The sequence below is a fragment of the Dermacentor andersoni genome, chromosome 5, assembly GCF_023375885.2.
Source record: "Dermacentor andersoni chromosome 5, qqDerAnde1_hic_scaffold, whole genome shotgun sequence".
In the NCBI taxonomy this organism is placed as follows: domain Eukaryota; kingdom Metazoa; phylum Arthropoda; class Arachnida; order Ixodida; family Ixodidae; genus Dermacentor; species Dermacentor andersoni.
In genome coordinates this window covers 103,725,292-103,738,841 of record NC_092818.1, presented here as the reverse complement: position 1 = coordinate 103,738,841, position 13,550 = coordinate 103,725,292, and the positions used below count along the sequence as shown (strand labels likewise).

At 42.7% G+C, this 13,550-nt stretch overlaps 1 long non-coding RNA gene across 1 annotated transcript; it reads right to left on the bottom strand.

Annotated features, from left to right (window-relative positions):
- Window positions 1-938: 938 nt before the first annotated feature.
- LOC140218502 (uncharacterized) lies at window positions 939-4,494 on the bottom strand. Its single transcript, XR_011894782.1, has 2 exons — window positions 4,113-4,494; window positions 939-1,110 (listed from the first exon to the last, which is right to left on the bottom strand). It is a non-coding gene; the product is annotated as an uncharacterized lncRNA (long non-coding RNA).
- Between the last annotated feature and the right edge of the window lie 9,056 nt (window positions 4,495-13,550).

Here is a 13,550-nt window from a genome sequence, read left to right as displayed (position 1 = left end):
AGTCTAAAGACTTATGGCCATACTTTTTACAGACTAGTCTATAAAAAGTCTGAGTCTATAGACTGTCTATACACTACATATAGACAGTCTATAGTCTGACGGCCATACTTTTTACAGACTAGTCTATAAAAAGTCTGAGTCTTTAGACTATCTATAGACTTATGGCCATACACATTTTATAGACTAGTCTATAAGAAGTCTGAGCCTATAGACTGTCAATAGACTTATGGCCATACACTTTTTATGGACTAGTCTATAAAAAGTCTGAGTCTATAGAGTGCCTATGGATTAATTAAAATTCATGTTTGTAGACAGTTGTCTGCAGAATGTCGATGGACAAGTGTATAGGCTTACAGTTCTACTTTTGTAAACTGAAGTCTATAGAATGTCTATAGATGTCATTTGTCTGTATACATTTTATACACTTCAGTCTACAAAAGTAGAACTATATATACACTTCTACTTTTGCAGACTGAAATCTATGGAATGTCTATAGACAAATGTATATAGATAGTCTATAGACATTCTATAGACTTCAGTCTACAAAAACAGAACTTTATAATCCGATACACTTTCTTCTATGACATTCTGCAGACATTTGTCAACAAACATGCATTTTCATTAATCTACAGACACTATAGACACAGACATTTTATAGACAAGTCTACAAAGAGTGTATAAGGCCATAACTCCATAGCGGCTACCTACTAGTTTTTTTTTTTTACAAGTTAGTTTACATTTTTCTTTACATGCGGTAGCAAAACGTTTTGAATGTATTTATGCATGTGCACCTGTTCCTTTTCATCTGCACTTATGCATTACCGTTAGCAGATTAATAATGCTCCTGAACCAGCTGTACTTTCATATATGTTGCATAAACAGAAAGAATTTATATAGTGTTGAATCATGCAGTGCAAAAAAAATAAAACAAATGCACCGGCAATGCATTAACCGTTTTTATTGCTCGATATAATATATGAATTCCTTAAATTCATGTCTTATGCTAATTATGGAAACAGATTACATATTTACACTACTCCTTGGCAAGCATGGTCGCCAGGCTGGCCTTGACCTTTGTGTCATTAGTCCCAAAGGTGCTGCAGGTGTATGCTGCAAATAAGTAGATGCAGCAATATGAGGCAAAAATAACAAGTGTGTATTCTTTGTATGTTCATTAAGCAGCTTAATATATTTGCTCAAACCATCTAAGTCAATACTTAATGCGGTTTAACTATGACTAAGGGCTGCTTGTCAATACAAATCAGTACCTTTATACAATGTTTTATTGCATGGTATGGTGAACAATTAAACAGTCACAACTGCTGCTCGTGCCAGCAACAGTATGTTCCCTTTTATGACAAGTTCATATATGATGCATTAATGTACTTATCCCAAATGGTCTCTATATTTATTGCTGAAACGTTACCCAGTTGTGCTGTCTGTACAATTTTTTGGCTGGTAGTTAAGTATGCCCGTGCAGAGGGATATTTTCAGAAGACGTGACTGGAATATTCACAGTATCATGCCTAAGATTGTAATTTATTTTGCTTAATACACATTTAAATGTCTTTCTCATACTTTTAAATGAATGGTCATTGGCCATAACTTCAACAGAAGGCAGATGGGTTGATTGTATTGATATGGTCACTTAATTTCTTACAGGTAATGAGGCCTCTTGGGCATGCTAACAGGTTTCCAAGTTAGGTATACCACATGAGCACCCGAAATACCACACGAGCACTTTGTGTCATGGCACGACAGATATGCACCTCCTAGGAAACAGAACTGATAAGATAGTTCGAATGAATTCTATCACAGTAAATTATTTAAGGTGCTTTGAAAGATGAAATTTTTTTCTAGGCTATCGAGGTTCAGGACGTTAACGCAAAAAAAACATATTGAGTAAGAAATGCCTTGGCGGTATGCTTGACTTTCTTTTTTTTTTCAATAAATAGGACCAATTTCCCTCAATTTTTATGAAGTGAAAGGTTTTAAAAATATATTTAACACAGAGATTCTCTGGTAACGTTGTATGACATATGACAAGACAGCATACCTATGTGGCCATTTTAAGATTTCCCGATCTTTTTCCAAGCCTTCCCTGGCTGTTTTCATGAAAATTTTCTGGCAATCTATGACGCCTGCAGCTTAAGTGCAATAAAAGAAATATTGTGGTTTAATGCTTGCCAAGTACTGCCAGTCCATAATATTTAGATAAAACGAATAACACGTCGGTCACTTGATATGTAGTATTAGATGCAACTGACTTGAATCCCTTGTTTAATAAAGCTGACAAGGGCTTCGGCAAGTTCCTAATTGATGGCCACACGAGTACAGCACGGAAGACACAGAGACACACGTAAAACAAATGCAACAATGTGAGCGAAAACTATACAATGAGATATTTTTACGGTTCAATAGTAGTTTTTTATATAATTTGCTCTCATCACTTATGCCTCTAGTTTAACTTTGTTTCTCTGACTAAAGACTACATGGCAATATTAATCAGTACCATTATGATGTTTCGTTATATTACAGTGTGATAAGCAGTTAGACAACCGTAATGGTCGCCGGTGCCAGCAACGGTACGTTTCGTTTCAAGACAGGTTCATGTGACACACAGTGTACTTATAAAAATAAAATAAATGCGAGAATCCCAAACGATTCCTATAATAATAATTGTTGAAACAAAGATACCCGGCTGGACTGTGCACATTTTTCAGGTGTTAATGCAATATGCCCGTGCCGAACGAACATGCTCAGCATACTGACTGCACTTTTGAACAATCACGTTAACATTTGCAATTTATTTCCGTTTAGAACAGTCTGCAATGTCTCTTTTCTCATACTTCGAGATGAATACATTTGCCACACTTTCAGTAGAATGCACATGAATGGGGGCGTACTGATCAGGTTACTTACCAACTAAAACATGTTACAATCTCTTAGGCGTGGTGATAAGGGTAGAACAAATGCAATGTCCACTGAATTATTTGAATAATCTGTGCGTTATCTACTAAGAAAAGACCACCAAATTGATAATCTGGCTCTTTTTTCTTTTGTACAGCGCATATAGTATGCGGTCTGTCCAAGACGACGGCACTACATGCAACAGTAATGAAAACCGGAACACTTATTACACACGACAAGGGCTTCATACCATGCACGACTGGCACAATGCGAATCTGCGCCAGCAGCTGCCTAGTGATTAAGAGCACGTAAACTGCATAACGCCGAAGCATCGAAAGGCGCTTAACGCTTTTCATATAGCTCGAAAGATAACTTCTGCTGCTAAACTGTTTAAAAAAAAGAGACAAAAAAAATCTTCCAACTACCGTCAAACGCAATGCCTTCAGTTTGAAACGTGTAAAGGTGCTTCCCGGAACGACTAATTTAGTGTTCTCCAATTTTTTCGGCTAAGTTGCGAAGCTGCAAGTGACTGAGCTTATCGCAGGTTTGATGCTCCAAAGCGTTTGTGGTTGCATATAAATAGATTGGGTGAATTAGAGATTTTTGCTTGATATTTCTTCAAGTCTCGTGTTTTGCTTGCGGTAACTTCCCAAAATTAACTTGCGGTAAGTTCCCAAACGATGCGAAAACGGCAGCGCACACACTGCTGATGCATGCCCCGCAAACACGGCCTTTCATTCGAGTACGTTAGCAGTTATTCAACTATACGTGTCTGTCTGAACATTCTTGATGCTAACACAATTTCGAGATATATACGTAAAGCGTGTCACGAGAATTTCACTAGACATGCGGCGCAGCATTCATCGCGGCCGGATCAAGCGCCACGAAATTAGATCTACCGCACTGGCTGCCCAACATACACAATGCACAACATACACAACATACAGTATCAAGTTAAAACATGGTGTACGTCCTTCTTTACGCACGTAAACTATAATGCTAAAATCAACAAGCCCGAGCGATCGCTCGCCGTAAAACATTCCGTATAGTAGAAGCGAGAACAAGAGCGCGTTATCAAACCATGTCAACGACAAACCGACACTATACCCGAGTCGCCTGCGCTACATGCAGCCGCTTCGCGCTAAGAGATGCGCTCACATAATCATGAGCTATTGACGCAAAACGTCTTTGCTAAAGCTTACCGTTCAGTGTAGTTGACGTGTGATGCCACAAAGATGACACGCATACACAGACACCGACGTTCAGGCATACACCGCACACCGGTACAACCGTTTACGTGCCTGGCGCACTCGTTGAGACGGCGCACCGCCGCGCATGCGCAAGAGCTCCGAGCATGCGCAGGAGCTCCGCGCGCGAGGGCGTGCGCGCTCGGAGGAGTGTGAGCGCCTTTTCCTCCTTCATTTTTTTTTGTCTCTTTCTCTCTCTCTCTCTCTCTCTCTGCGCGCCATGCGCGCCGGAACGGGTGGCTTATTCATCTTTAACACCACTATTCATCTTTTTTCATGGACGAAGGAAATGCGCTGGTAGGTTGTATGACAAACGCTGTGGGCTATCGTATGAGACTGGAACGCTAACATCAATGCGCTGTTTGTAAAAGCCGTTACAGGGCCCTTCAGACGTTTCAGACGCATTATTGCCAGCGTCGATTAGTAATACAGCGTACTTGTAGCATATCTTCCAGCGTACCGCCAAATGTGATGCCCGCACGTATGTTAGTGCTAATTTTCTGTTCCGATGATAGGTCAAAGCAATCAGTACAGCATTGAGGTACTCATATGCGTGGCTGCGCAGGCATACCGCCGGCGAAATACTGGGTGGGCTCAGAGAATTTGGCACCTATTTTAAGTGAATGAGAAACTTTGATAGGTTTATAGCGCAGGATATCAGTCAACAAAAAACCGCCCGATGTTAGTGACGCAGCCGAGATATGAAGACAATGTGAAATGTATCCGAGAATCGGACGACACACAACGCGAAGACCACATGCGCGACATCGGTTCATCGCACATTCACAAAGTCCGCGTTGTCAGCTACAAACATTACGAGTGTATTTGCTGTTAGCTTGATGCCTGTTTGGAATCCACTTGTAGCTGAAGCTGGCGTTCATAACATCTATTATAACAATTGGATCGGCGTTTTGCTTACTTTATTCTACTGCCGCAAAAGTGATGCGACAACTGTGAAGACTGTCTTGGGATTGCCGAGAGCGGCTACGTAGATGATATCATGTGGTCAACAAATGCGGAGGTATACACTATGTGTATACTAATGTCTACAAATAGGCTCTACAGCAATCTCAGCAGTATACAACTTCAGTGGCTTATATCAAACGCAGCTACGTATTATCCACCGGTACCTGCGCTTGGTTACAGCGTACACGGGTTGGGCCCAGATTAACGATGTTTGTCTATTGTTAATCTATAGACATGCAAGACCACGACAACTCAGAGGAAGACCAGGTGGTGAATTCACCACCTGGTCTGCCGGCTTTCGCCACTTATTCACCACCTTTGCCACATCATCACCATCTGACCTTCACCACCTGGTCTTCGCGAAGTGTACGTCCGGGAAGCAGCCAGGTTTAGGGCCTTCGGGTGCCTGGAAGACCTTGGTGACTCGGACGGTGCCTGCTCCGCCGCGATCCTCGTTCGGGGCAGCTGCACCGAACGCAGACTAGCAGTCTGCACGGTTTGCCCGCCGCGCCGGAGTTGCGGTGCCGTCGTGCATGAACCAGTGCCATATCATCGCGTTCGCAGAGGGCGGGGGGTATGGGAACTCGGAATTACAAATTATCGACTTTCTTCTATACATATTCAATACACCGGGAGTAGAGAAAAAGAAATAGAAACCTTGTCGACTATATTGTCCATAATATAGAGAGTCTATAGACAAAGTATGGACTAAAATAAATAGAAACTGTATCGGCTTTCGTCTACAGGTAGTCCATATAGAGGGGAAATAGACAAAGAAGAAACAAACACCTTATCGAATTTTTTCTATAGACTGCAAGTAGATAAAAAGAAATTGAAATCTTATCGACTTTCGTCTATAGAAAGTCTATATACAAAGTATATGGACAAAAATAGATAGACACTGTATCGACTTTGGTCTAAAAGTAGCCCATAGACGGGAAATAGACAAAAAGAAACAAACACCTTATCGATTTTTTCTATAGACCGTCTATAGACAGCGAGTAGACAAAAAGAAATCGAAACCTTGTCGACTTTCGTCTATAGAAAGTCTATAAACAAAGTATGGACAAAAATAGATAGAGACTGTATCCACTTTCGTCTATAGGTAGTCCATAGAGGGGAAGTAGGCAAAAAAGAAACAAACACGTTATCGACTTTTTCCTATAGACCGTCTATAGACTGCGAGTAGACAAAAACAAATAGAAACCTTATCGACTTTCGTCTATAGAAAGTCTATAGACAAAGTATGGACAAAATGGATAGAAACTGTATCGACTTTCGCCTATAGGTAGTCCATAGAGGGGAAGTAGGCAAAAGAAACAAACACCTTATCGACTTTTTTCTATAGACCGTCTATAGACTGTGAGTAGACAAAAAGAAATAGAAACCTTATCGACTTTCGTCTATAGAAAGTCTATAGACAAAGTATGGACAAAATGGATAGAAACAGTATCGACTTTCGTCTATAGGTAGTCCATAGAGGGGAAGTAGACAGAAAGGAAACAAACACCTTAGCGACTTTTTTCTATAGACCGTCTGTAGACTACGAGTAAACACAAAGAAATAGAAAGCCTATCGACTTTCGTCTATAGAAAGTCTATAGACAAAGTATGGAAAATATAGATAGAGACTGTGTCGACTTTCGTCTGTAGGTATTCTATAGAGGGGAAGTAGACAAAAAGGAAACAAACACCTTATCAACTTTTTTCTATAGACCGTCTATAGACTGCGAGTAGACAAAAAGAAATAGAAACCCTATCGACTTTCGTCTATAGAAAGTCTATAGACAAAGTATGGAAAAAAATAGATAGAGACTGTGTCGACTTTCGTCTGTAGGTATTCTATAGAGGGGAAGTAGACAAAAAGGAAACAAACACCTTATCAACTTTTTTCTATAGACCGTCTATAGACTGCGAATAGACAAAAAGAAATAGAAACTTTATCGACTTTCGTCTACAGACAGTCTATAGACTTTGTATCAACAAAAGTCCAAATCTATAGAAAGGAAAGGTCGTCTATGAAAAGTCTATAGACTTTCTATAGACAGTCTAAAGTCATTTTTGTAAGGGATGTGACAAGTGCACTTGCTGTACTGCTGGTTAACGGGTTCACTTTTGCGCGGTTAAATTTGTTCCCTTGTAACTTCTCTTTTTTTTTATTAGCGGTAGGATATGTGTGCACTATAGACCATTCCTCTCGTGGAATGTCAGCGTCCCCGAAGTTAGAGTGAAGAATTGTCAAAGAGTATGTTAAAATTAGACTCGTGTAAAAGCTGCACACCTAGTTTTACAATGTGTGAAGGAAAGCCCGGGGCGCTATAACGTAAACCTGTTCTAAACTTTTCTATTCCAATTCCCCGATCAGCTCTCCACGATTCATCCAAAACTGGCTTTCCGACGGCTGGAGGATGTCGTCGCGCAGCATACCATCGACTTGTCACCTTATAGCTTCACGGTGTGGCGTCGGAACTCGGTAAGGGCTCTGGCGGAAGGGTCTAGCGCCACCATCGGTTATTATGCGATGCTTTGCAACAGATGTTCGTCGAATTCTCGATGACGTCAAAAAGCAGTCTTTGTATCGTCGGAGAAGACGTATGAGCTGTTGCTGCTTACTCGGGGGGAGACTTGGATTTATGTCGAAGCGTGGTTCGGGAACTATGGTCGTCGCAGTAGATGCAGGCAGGACCCGAGAGGACGAACGCCTTGCTGCTTTCTACAATTTCCTGGATGCGCGCGATCGTCGTGCTCTTGTTGATGTGCCTGAATTCCTGGTTGAAGCTTGTCAGCACCACTTTCGCTTTCCCTCCTTGTCATCGAGTTATACCACTTGCTACGCAAATTTCACGGTCGAGCAGTGGACGTTGGTCGCGCTCGATGATGCCTTCTACGTCTGCGGGTGTTTCGGTGCCGACGGATATCACAACGCTGGAGCGAGGCGGGATTCTCCCTTGTTCTTCGACCAGGCGCAAGGCATGGTGACTCGTATCGCTTGATCTCTGGATAGTGTTATCGACTTCGAATTCAAGTCGATAATTCCATCGTGTTGGTTAAGGAAGTCCATGCCGAGAATCATGTCTCGTGAACACTGTTGGAGGATAACGAAGGTGGCAGGGCAGATCCGGTCATGAACGGAAGTTTTTGCTATGCAGATTCCAGTCGGCGTTATCAGGTATTCTCCAGCTGTCTGAATTTGAAGGCCGTACGTCCAATACAGTCTTGACTTCCTTACACTAGGAGGCGAATAGTCCACTGATGACGGAGTAGCCGGCTCCAGTGTTCACAAGCGCGATCTTCGTGGCCGTCGAGAAGCCACTTCGAGGTCGGTGATTCTTTGTCTTCCTTTGCAGTTAGGTCTTCGCGTCGGATCACGGCTGCGTCGCGCTGACCTGTGACTGAGTACGGGGGGTTGTCAGGTCGTCTTTCGTCGACGTATTCTTGACTTCCAGGCTTTGTCGGGATGGCGGCGTGTCGTTGACACGTCCTCAAGCTATCTCTTGAAGTGTTGTCGTCGTCGGTATCTTCAGCATTTCGACGTACAGCAAGCACACCTCCATCGGTTGCTGCTTTTAGTTTTCCGGATGTGTGCTGACGGATCGGCCCGGGCTGGGCCAGAGGACTAGGTTCGCGCAGCGGCGACAGGTAGCGTCGTGTGACTCCGAACGGGATGGTCATCGAGGGCTCCACTGAGTGGCGGCGAGGTAGTTGGCCATTTCACGCGGCCACACCTCTTGCTGAAGAAGCCGGACATCATGTCCGGCTTCCTCGCAGTGATAGCAGAGAGGGCGGCGGTCGGGGGCGCGCCAAATGTCTGTCTTCCTTGGGGAGCTGCGGTAGGCGACGGCTGGGCGTGCTGGCGGAGGTGGCGGTGGCCGACAGAATTGCGGCATTAGGGGGCGCTGGCGTGGTCGCTGAAGGGAAACTTGACGGCGGACGACGGAGGCGTAGGTGTTTCAGTTAACTTGGGCCAAACTTTAAAAATATGCGAATGCTACGTAGCTGGACAGAACCAAAGTAATGGTGTTTGCCGTCGCTTGTATACTCAAATTATCTTTTGCATGAATACCCCGGAAAACATGAATACGCCAGAAAGTGGATGAGAAAACGGCGCCGCGGTAGCTCAATTGGTAAGAGCATCGCACGCGTAATGCGAAGACGTGGGTTCGTATGGCAGCTGCGGCTAGTTATAGTTGATTTTCGAACCACTTTAATTTCCATCAAGTTTAGCATTTCTTTAATTGCATTAGTCAGGCGAAGTAATTACCACTATGTTGTCCCTGGTGACTTCGTTGGCTTTTTATTATATATATATATATATATATATATATATCGGTGTTTAGACACAGTTTAATTTGACTAGGTATAGTAACAAAAAATAAAATCTGGAGTGTCTCGTCACATATCAGAGACCAAGGAAAGAAAATAGCAAGCAATTGTCGGAAGTAACGTCACCATGGAGTACAATGAGTGCCGAAAGTGCGAGTAACTTGGAGCTGTTCTCTACAACCACTACTCTACCTCTTACCTAAATACGCTAAATTTCTGTTTGGCAGCGTTTCGATGCTACCTGCATAAAATGTTACAGTTCTTTTTCCTGGGTGGCTCTTGCAGAGATGCTCTCCTACAAAAATGCATCTCCTCTTGTAGCTTATTTCGTAAAGGGAGACATAGAAATCCTCCAATCGGACTTGAATAAATTTTCTATGTGATATGATACCTTGACGATGGCACAATATGTTACGAAATGCAATTATAATCTTTTTCTTTTCACTAAGGAAGAAATTACATACACCTCGTTCTTACTGTACAAGTAGATCGTACTGCCGTGTGTAACAGAGACAAAATACCCTGGCATGCATTTCGCGAGGGCTCTTTGTTTGCACGAGCATATGATCAGAAAAATATACTAAGGCAAATGAACTATCATGACATAGCTATACTGTTCACGCAAGCCCACCAGCATGCGTGCTTCTTTATACAACGTATATAGGGTCAATTCTCGTATATACCATCGTGTTTCGGGATTCTTATCAGCGGAACACAAAGGATTTTGTAAAAAGCACGAAACATCACGCTGCGAGATTTGTCGTCAGTGATGATGATCACAAAAGCAGCGTCCCAGCGATGGAGGTAAACTACCATCTGCCTACTATATGCCACCGAGGAAGCTGCCTTCGTCCGAAGCTTTCTTGTTTTTCAATGTATGTACTACGAGCGCACTCTCCTTAAGAACGCAAGCATATGCTCCCACCACAGCCAATGCAAAATAGGACGATATCGGAGTATGTCGCATATATCTCAATCAACGAAATCGCAACATGTCCATTGCAGTTGCTAAATAACCATGACCTCAGAAACAGGGTGCGTCGCTACATTGCTCGAATGCTAATCGCATTAACATCGGCATCGTCATGACATGAGTTCTGTCGTCATTTGTTTTTCTAGCGCAATCTGCTTTTATTCGGCTTGATTTGGTAAGAAAAATTCCTAAACGACTCCAAGCTGCTCCCGAACAGTTGTTATTTACAAACATGAATTCACACGATTCCCAATGATCTTGCGCAAGTTCGGTAACGCGAGCTGTTGCAGGTTACTTATCAGCGCGTATACAGTACGTAGCTCACGCTTAGGAACTCTTGCTCCATCTTTTCAGGAAACCAAACTTTCAAAGTTCATACAAAGTATGTTCCTACCTGAGTCAGTGCCGAATACAAGTGTTGCTTATTGACGGCCTTGCTTAGTAAGCAATAAAGCCTCAGCAAATGAGCGAGCATTGCTCGCTCGCAGAAATAAACGAGCTAGGTTGTTTTTTGAACCCGAGGTAGAACTCGCTAAGGCCTGAAGCGACGTTCGCAATTCACTTTCGATAACTGAGTTCCACTGGAAGGTAATTAACCGTAAAGGAGCGTGACAGAAAATGCCACGCGTAAGGCAGGCGAATAAAGTGTTGCCGACGCCACAAATCAACCTCACGTCGTTTATTATCCGTGGTTCCCGTTCTTTCTATGCCTTGCGCAACAAAACTGCGTCATATGCAGTTCAGCTCCGACGTGACTTCGGTGTTGTTTTGTGCTTTTTTTTCCGACTGCTGCAGGCACTGAAACTTTTGCAAGGCTTTTGCTTTTCTTTAATTATACCAAAGAAACAACCGACAGCCAAGCTTTGCAACGTGAACACAATGCACATTCATACATGAATTAGGGAGCTCTATTGCTCAATTAGGCATCGAAGGGACGGGAAGCTGCAAAAAAGGTTGCCATAATTCCCTGCCTTACTTTGAATTACTGTGGAAACGGTAGCGGAAACGCGAAAAGAAAACATGCGGAAGGGTCCATCAGAATAATTGCGTTAGCAGCAGCCGTTTCGATGTCGCGGTTGGGTCAGCTAATCGCGGGTCATGTCGCTTATCACCTTAATGGTAGCGGACATTTTCCCTAGTTGGAGTTCTGTGTGATTAATAAACTGCGACGATATAGCACGACGCGTTCGAATCTCAATATGGCGCACGTAGGCATTGCTTATTTCCTTTATTTCTTTTGCATGCAGATATTTACTTTTACGTTTCCTCTTCTGTAGGCCGGGAAAGGTGTCGCATAGCCTGACAGTCCTGTTTTCGCTACAGGATGACTCAACAGCGCTCGACGGGGGCGGAGATCTCCGCTCATTCCCACTTTTGGGCCTTCTGTATTTTATGCGTACAGACATAGCAATAATATTTCCGCGGTACTATGCTTATTCATCTTTTTTCTTTTATTTGTTGCCCAGAAGTGCCCGTCGTCCTATCTAATATGAAGCCTGCGGTGACAGCTTCCAAAATCTGCATAAAATATACGTGTGAGCGAGCGAATCAGCTCATTTGCTTCACCAACACTGATCTGCGCCGTATATTGACTTCATTTCGAGGCTGGTTGTTGGAAGCGTCTGGGTTATGTGGCTCAGCAAAAAAACCTAATCTGGTACTGATTTTCCACAGAATGAAGGTCAGCAAGCCTTCTATGGACCAATCCAGCTGATTGGCTATAGCCAGTAGCTGCACAAGTGACAGCCGCGTAACTGTCTTTTTTACAAGTATCATGCTGCACAGGTTTCAGATGCTCGGCCTTGAACTAATGCACCCCCTGTGAGAATGGCTGAAAGTTAGCAGAAGTTGCGTCAGTGGCGAAACATATATCCTCGGTTTCTTCACCCGTACCCCGTGACCTCGCTTCAGAGCTCACCCTCACACAAAGGAAGAAAAATGAAGCCTAATAGCAAACTGAAGCGGTGAACAAAGGTGTAATATTACTGTTCACATAAATGGGTAGTATATGAGACCATGCTGCGCTACGCCATCTGCAGTGCTGTAGTGCGAAGAAGACACATCATTTATTAAATACGTAAAGGAAGCAGTATCTGTGTGCCACCTGTGGGGGGATAAAGGCCTGAGTATACATATGGTACGCGAAGTCAATATTGAGGTTCTCTTCAAAGAGCAGCAAACGACCTACGTGAATACTTACGGAAGCAACATTTTCATGGTATGTATAACTATACAAGCATTTCTTTGGAAACAGTATGTGATGTCTTGCAACCTAATTATAACTTTTTCACATCTCTGGTAAGCCACAGAGTAAACAAAAAGGAATAGTGGTAGTATAACGGATATGTTTTCTACGTCGGCTTGTAAGCGCGACAGCGCTGCTATCTCGTAATCGGCTGGGATTCTCTCGGCGCATCCTATATATATATATATATATATATATATATATATATATATATATATATATATATATATATATATATATATATATATTATTTCAACTGAGTTGGCACTCACTTTTGCGTTTGTTCCCTCACCCATACATACATACATATATATATATATATATATATATATATATATATATACTTCCATACTCCCAATGCTAATGCATTTAAAAATGTTTACCCCCGATATGAATGCGATATGAACAATTAAGAGCAGTAGTGAGCTACACATGGTTGCTCGACTTATACATTTTTGATGGGGGCGCGCTGTCGCACATCTTAATAAACATTTCAAGTGTGCTAATGCGCACTTTGTTCACATAAGGGGACGGCAAGTAAGGTCGCATACGTGCGCGTAATCGCAGGCCACTGCGCATGAAGTCCTAATTATACACCAAAGCTTCTCCCGCGTAAACATAATTTTGTATTGTTGTGCCTAGCACAGGAATTAAGAAAGTGTCTCGCTGCAATTTTACTTCTGAGCATGCAAAGCAAAACCCACTGTTCTTAACTCACTGCAGTTTCGTTGTAATGCAAAACACCAAGGCCCTTTGGGCGCAATATAATTATTCCTTTCCTGTGTTTAGCCGAACTTGGTTACCGATAAACTATTACAAGAGTCACGTAGCTAAGTGGGCAGACATTCATGCATTTTACCTTCCATTGTTTTCGCTGCTTACGCATC